Below are 6,825 nucleotides of genomic sequence, written 5' to 3'. Positions count from 1 at the left end.
TTGTATTTTAAGTTACACACAACCAGCCGGTTTGTGAAATGTATTATTCCTGATATCTTTAAAATATTGTGGGTGTTTTAATAAATTTTATATTTATTTTTTGCACTCAAATTCAGTGTTTTTTTTTCCTCTCCCCCACCAAACTTAATGAAGATGAAGCTGTTTCTTATTTGATGATGACTTGGAAAGATCACACAACTGGACTTTAAAGGTCACATAGACCGGGGACTATTAGCCTGAGGTCTTTGAAGAAGTCTAAGGGAAAAGGTTGTCTGACTCCCACTGAATTTCAAGGAGATTTGGGCAACTGGCGCAGATCCCCAACTTCTGAGGAACTGGGTCATCATTCCTTAGGGTCCCTGGAAAATCTCCTCCATTTTAAGAAATCTAGAGCCAGATTATCAGCTGCTGTAAATCAGCGTAGTAAATCAGTTGGATAGAAATATGCTGATTTTTCACCAGCTGAGGATCCAGCCTCTGACTTTTAAGTGTTCTAGGTCAAAATTGGGTGTCTAGAATTCGGCACCTAAATCCATATTTGAATCCAGTGGGAGGTGCGTGTGCTTTGAAAATTAGGTCACAAAGGGCAAGGGTGTCCCAATTTTATTCACGGTGACAAGTATCTGACACTGTGAGAAGTCCGTTTGAAATCAGTGAGACAACCTGCATAATAAGTCACTAGTCAATGTGACAGAATCCAGTTCTTCATTCAGTACCACACCCACATATGAAAAATTTGCCCCTACAGCTCAACATCTTTGGTTTTAAATATTATTAGAGTACATAAAGAATACACAGATTAACACAGGATGGTTAAAATGGACCCACCCAAAAAGGATGAAATGCAGGCCTTGTGCAGAAAGCCTGCACAAGGCCTATCCTACTTAAACCCTATTTTGAGGGCATAAAAGGGACTTAAACGGTGCATCAGCTTTGTGCTGGCCTGTGCGCAGAAGTGAACTTCACACAATGCACACAGGGCCTGCATCTTCCACCTTTACTCAAACAGATAGGTCCCATTGAAGTCAAATTGCCCACAGTTTATTGACAGCACTTTAAAGTAACTTCTGCTTTCCCTAATTTTGGAGGTAAGCCTGCCAATAAGAGTCACACATGTAAACATCCAGCCCACATCAATGAAAGTAAAAAGATCCTGTAGAGCTAAAAAAAGAAGTTTGAGGCTGGTATATTCAAAGGAGCAGAAGGGAGATAGATGTTCAACTCCCAGTGAAATGAAAATATCAGCCAACAATCTCTTTATGTGATCAGAAACCAAAAAGGCCAGGAGCGGGAAACCCCGGGGAAACTGCATGAAGAAGTGAAATCTGTTTTAAATATCAAGGTTCAAAACCAAACTACTAGAGAAAAAGTTATGATTTGTATATAGAATTGGATTCCCCAACGGCTGCTTTCTCTTGAGGCCAGGACACTTACAGAATACAGAGCTACAGGATGTTTAGAAAGCAAGGGTGAAATCCTGGTCACCTTAAAGTCAATGGGAAAACACCCATTAACTACAGTGGAACCAGGATTTCACCTCAGGAATTAAAGGTTGGTGTTGAGTCTTGTGTTTATTCACTCGTCGGGAATGAGAATAACCCAAGCAGAAAAGAAGAGGGACAGAAAAACGCAGTGAACTGCTCTTAGCTGTGCCACTAGACAGCTCGATACTCAGCGGGTCTAATAATCGATTCACTCTGATTTACACCAGCTGAGGATCTGACTCAGTCATAGGAAAACAGATGCATCCCCAAAATGCATCAGCAAAGGAAACAAGAGAAACATTTGAACAGAGCAGCATGAAGTTAAGATTCCGACGACGATCAAAGCCCAATCTTCTTAGTAATGAGTGGTTGTTTTGGATCATAGCAGCAATGGGAAATGCCTATTATTAATGTATGGATTTCTTATGCCTGCAGGGGTAGGATAAAGACTACAAGTAAGGATCCTACATTATCCGGTTTTAAACTGACATTATTCTTGATCTTGGCCAAGAGGTATCTTTCTTGCAAACTGTATTCTCAAATGCTCTACAGTTAAATAATACAGTTACAAAGTTAAGGCCCAATTCTATAATTCCCAATCTTGGGTGAAATTCATCCCTGTACAGGGGGCCAATACAAGACCTATAGACTACTTAAATCCCCAAAATAGGGCTTAAGTGGTACAGACTTTGTGAGAAAGAGCCTCTGCACAGGAAGAAATCTCACCCTTAATGTCTGCAGAATTGGGCCCATTAATAAAGATAACAGAAGAGATACGTTAAGATGTATAGACCAGGAAGAAAAGGATCTTCTCGTGATGAGCGGACATATCCAAGAATGCAGGCAGCGGCATTGCCACTTGATATGATGTCACGTTCTAAACCAGCGTGTTCTAAAAACGTAACTGGAAATTGGACAACAGATTGCTAAAAGGCAGGAAAGCCCTGTTCAGAAGAAATGTGGTCAGGACTTTGGGTGAAATGTAAACAATGGAAACAGTGGTAAAGAGGCATTTACAGCAACGGTGGTGGACTATGAAAGGCAAGTAAAACTGTCTGAATAATTTGTTAATTTCAAGGAAAGGGCAAATACAGGAGGAGGTGCTGAATCAACTAAATAAAACAAGGAGAAGTTGTTAAACTGATAAGACCTTGTAAGGCCTTCCGAGCACCCTAACCTCTAGAGAACAAATATGGGAAGAAGGTCAGGTTCTGGTATAACCTTTAAAGTTAAAGGGAAAGGAGGATGGCCTGTTGATTATGGTACCGTACTGGGAGTTAGGAAATTTGGCCATGATGGGTGCTATTAAAAACCATAGTGAGAGAGAAAACCTCAGTGCCCTTTCTGGCTCTGCCTTGGACTTGCTAGTTCTTTGCTTCAGTTTCCCCATCTGAGAAATAGTGCTGATAAGATTGGCATGTTAGGGAGACCACCTCCCTAAAGAACTTTGCAGGCAAGATCCTCAGCTGGTATAAATCAGCTTAGCTGCATTTTGTTGTCTTCTCAGCTTGGAAAGAAGAGTTTGGGCACTACTGGAAATAAAAAATAACAGCTTCTATTGGCTTTGCCCCAACAAAGAATACCTCGTATCCTGAATAGACTCCTTTGAAATGACGACACAGCTCTGATAAAACAGTAACCATGCATGGATAACAAAATGCTAGCTCCTTAGTGTCCATGCCACTGTACTATACTATGGAGAGAGAGAAGCCTGAGTAGTGGAGCAGGGGGCTAAGAGCCTGATTCTTCAGCGTAAGTCATTAATTCTCACAGCCCCAGGTAGGTGATATTAGCTCCCTTTTTTACGGAACGGGAAACGGACACAGAGCAGTGCAGAGATTTGACCAAGGCCACCTGGAGAGTCAGTGGCAGAGTCAGGCATAAAACCCAGAAATTCCATGCATAGTCCAGGGAGCGGGTGCTACACAGGTTTGCTTCTTGCATAAATGCAAATAGCATTAATAACGTCCATTGTTCTTTTGTAATGTAAACTGAGATGGGAGTATATCAGCAAAGAAACTAGCAGTGACATGACAGGTCAGTTACTATGCTAATTATACACTATACAAATTGTATTATCCCAAATATCATTGGGGGGCGAATTAACAGGAGTGTTGTATGGAAGACACGGGAGGTAATTGTCCCGTTCTGCTCAGGGCTTGTGAGGCCTCAGCAGGAGTACTGTGTCCAATTCTTGGTCCCACACTTTAGGAAAGTTGTGGACAAATTGGAGAGTCCAGAGGAGAGCAATAAAAATGATCAAAGGTTTAGAAAACCTGCTCTGTGAGGAAAGGTTAAAAAAACTGGGCATGTTTAGTTCTGAGAAAAGAAGATGTGCGGAGGAAACGTGATAACAGTCTTGAAATATGTTAAGGGCTGTTATAACGAGGGGGGGATCAGTTGTTCTCCATGTCCACTGAACTTTGGACAGGAATTAATGGGCTTAATCTGCAGCAAGGGAGATCTAGGTTAGATATCAGGAAAAACTTTCTAGCTCCAAAGGTGGTTAAATTCTGGAACAATCCCCGTCATTGGAGGTCTTCAAGAACAAGATGGACACACACCTGTTGGGGTGGTCTAGGTTTATTTGATCCTGCCTCAGTGCAAGCAGACTCTTGAAGTCTTTTCCAGCCCTACATTTCTATGATTCTATAGACAAGCCCAATCCATCAAACAAAAATCTCAGCCTTACATCCTCTGCTGTGCCTAGCTAGAATGTTAACTAATGCTAATGTTTCTGATGCACACATCATACAGGATTCACTGAAATGGTTAATTATTTTATTTTTTACCACACAAAGTGTTTGAACTCCTACAGTCCCTTTCTAGTCCCACAATTTAGTCCATGTATAATTTTAGAACCAGTTTTATCTTGGCTCTAAGGAGCTTTGTCTGTATAGAGAAAATAAAATAGGGCATAGCTGTAATGTCCTCACAACGGAAGCGTTATAAGGTGCTCTGATGAATTTCTCATATGTGGGATGTAATTATTACTCCATTTATTTATCACCTTCTGCTCAGAAGACAGGTAGCTAGTGATTGAAAATAAAGAGTCAGAAGTAAAATCACTGGACCAGATTGTTAGCTCAGTTCCACCAATGTAAACCCACAATATTACCTTTAAAGTCAGTAGGCTGATGTAGGCGGAGCAGAGATCAGAATCTGGCTGATTACTGCCATTAGTGTGGGCTGAACACTAAATGGTTCTTGGAAGGCAAACCTATTCTATCAAACAGATTCAATCATGTTTAGCCCATACATTAACATTTTTGTTTCAGAGGGAGATTTCAAAGCACCTTGAAGACTTGCACATTTATTTATATAACTTGACGCCGTGTGGGCCAATGGATAGGCCACCAGAATGGGAGGCAAGATAAATGTTTTCTATTCCTGGCTCAGCTGATGACTCACTAGGTAAATCGGTGGTTCTCAAACTCTTTTTTTTCGTGGACCATTGAAAATTGGTGAGGGTTTCGGCGGACCCGTTAATGATCTTTCTAAATGTTGTTTGTACCATTAGCTAACTATTGTAAGGCATTTTGATTAAAAGCACTGTATAAAAAAACCCTTCATAATAATTGTGTTTTTTTTGTTATACAAATAAAAGCCCACAACTCATATTTTAATATCAGTAGTCTCACCTTTCTAATGCGATGGATGTGCCCTCTCCTCCCTGCCATGGCAGCCCCTGAGCTGGGGCTGGGAAGAAGGTTGGGTGTCTCTCCCTCCCTCTCTCCCTCACTGCAGCAACCCTAACTGGGGCTGGGAAGGAAAGGGGGTCTCTCCCTGGCAGCCGCAGCCTGGAGCTGGGGAAAGTCACCTCTTTCTCTGGCCACCGCAGCCCTGCATGTCCCAAATTCCCCCCACCCCGTCTTCTCACTCCACTGCCCCCTCCCACCAGCGCCTATTGCCCCCAAGGCCGCCACCTCACCTTACATGTGCGTCTTCTCGAGGTTCCAGGCACCTAATGAGTGGAGCCATGCCTGCGTGGCTCCACTAATTAGGTGGGTGGCCCTTCATTCTCTTGTGTGCGGCCGCCCAGGCATGCACCTTAGAGGGAACTATCCCCGGACCACGTGAGTGGAGCTTGTGGACCACCACAGTTTGAGAACTTCTGAAGTAAATCATTTAGACCCAAATCATTTTAGTTTTTTTCTATCACACCCACCACTGTAGTTTCTAAACCCTTTCCATGTAAACTAGAATGGCATGATGAACTGCCTGGAGCCTCCAAAGAGCCTTATTTAAACCATATGAAAGGGCTCACTCAGAAAGCACCCCTCTAGCACTGGGAGCTGTTTAACACCAGGCCAGTCGTAGGGTGCAGGATTTCTTTCTGGACTGTCGCTAGGAGCCAATGATCCCACTAAATAATAAGCTCTTCAGGGGAACGAGTGTGTCTTAATCGGTGTTTGCAGCTTGTAGATTCAGGGTGCTATAGAGATTATTTCGAATAACAATACTAGCTTTTGAATGTTGACAGTTGTGTCTATAATGGTCGGGAACATGCATATTCTATCCATCTAGCCATCCATTCGCTGGGACCATTTGCGTACTCCGGTGGGCTGCTTATATGGGAGCGCGTACGCTGGGACATTTCGCAGGCCAGGAGCTAAGGAGCTGTCTCCCAGCAGCCTCTACAAAGAAAAATCAGGTAAGTTTAAAGCCAATGTTATGCTAAGTTCCCCCTCTTACCTGCTGCTGTTTGTGGCATTTAGTTAGGGTAGCACCCCAAATTTATACAGGTGAGCCCAGGTCCTGAAACAGCTTAAGGGATCATGTTACTGCTGCTGTGCCCCAGGGAGGGGATGAGGCCCAGGAAGCAGCCCCATGTGGGCAATAGGCTCTGGGGAGGCTGGGGGGAAGCAGAGGGGTGGGAGGACGGTTGGAGGCTCTGGGTGGGGGGGGGTTGAGGGGAGAGCAGCCCCATGGAGGGGGTGGGAGGAGGGCTGGAGGCTCAGGGGGGGGGTTGAGGGGGAGCAGCCCCATGGAGGGGGTGGGAGGACGGTTGGAGGCTCTGGGTGGGGGGGGTTGAGGGGAGAGCAGCCCCATGGAGGGGGTGGGAGGATGGCTGGAGGCTCGGGGGGGGGTTGAGGGGGGAGCAGCCCCATGGAGGGGGTGGGAGGACGGTTGGAGGCTTGAGGGGGGTGGGAGGACGGTTGGAGGCTCGGGGGGTTGAGGGAGGAGCAGCCCCATAGAAGGGGTGGGAGGACGGTTGGAGGCTCTGGGGGGGGTTGAGGGGGGAGCAGCCCCGTGGAAGGGGTGGGAGGACGGTTGGAGGCTCTGGGGGGGGGTTGAGGGGGGAGCAGCCCCGTGGAAGGGGTGGGAGGACGGTTGGAGG

Source organism: Lepidochelys kempii, chromosome 26 (genome assembly GCF_965140265.1).
Source record: "Lepidochelys kempii isolate rLepKem1 chromosome 26, rLepKem1.hap2, whole genome shotgun sequence".
NCBI classification, from domain to species: Eukaryota; Metazoa; Chordata; order Testudines; family Cheloniidae; genus Lepidochelys; species Lepidochelys kempii.
Note: the sequence above shows the minus strand (reverse complement) of the source record.